Source organism: Rhea americana, unplaced genomic scaffold (assembly GCF_003343005.1).
Source record: "Rhea americana isolate MKP2758 unplaced genomic scaffold, rheAme1 scaffold_5, whole genome shotgun sequence".
NCBI classification, from domain to species: Eukaryota; Metazoa; Chordata; class Aves; order Rheiformes; family Rheidae; genus Rhea; species Rhea americana.
The window spans coordinates 5150847-5151524 of NW_028186645.1; positions in this window are offsets into that span (position 1 = coordinate 5150847).

Here is a 678-nt window from a genome sequence, read left to right on the forward strand (position 1 = left end):
TAGTAAATATTTCTTATGCAAGTGATTAGGATATGACAGCATAATTTTGTACTTTCATCAAAAGTAGTCCAGATCCTCGGCTGGCAGCACCAGCAGAGAATACAAYGGCACAAGCTTGAGCTTTTCCAAGCTATTCAAGTTTCACAACACTGTTCACAAAGAAAACAAAAATTCTRACTGGAAAATGAAGTATTTTAGTATCTGATAAAAATGACTAGCAACTTTGTATCTATTAACTAGGAAAGGCAGCACGGCCTGAAAAGACCAGCCTCCAAGAATTTCCTTGTGCGTGTATCTGTATTCTGTACATAACTAAAATGCTCAGAGACACGGTAAGTATTACAGAAATCAAACGGACACATCTAGGCAGGGCAACCTCTAAGCTTTATCTCTGTGAGACGCTTCGTGTCGGTATGCTCTGTATACCCCCAAGCTCCTTTGGTGCAAGCCTTCTCATGAAGCAGAAAATAAGAAAGTAAGCAAAAGTAAGCGGTGTCTCTGGAGAGGGAAAAAGGATTGCCACGTAATTATGAACTTGATGAGCTAACAACCCGTTTTTCAGAGCAATAAATAATCTACAAGAAAAAAGAAGCTGGAGAACTAACAGAAATAAGCTCTCAGGGTAGATCTGCCTCTGCCGGGGGGCGATCTAGGTGCGCAAACCCGCGCAGCCCGACC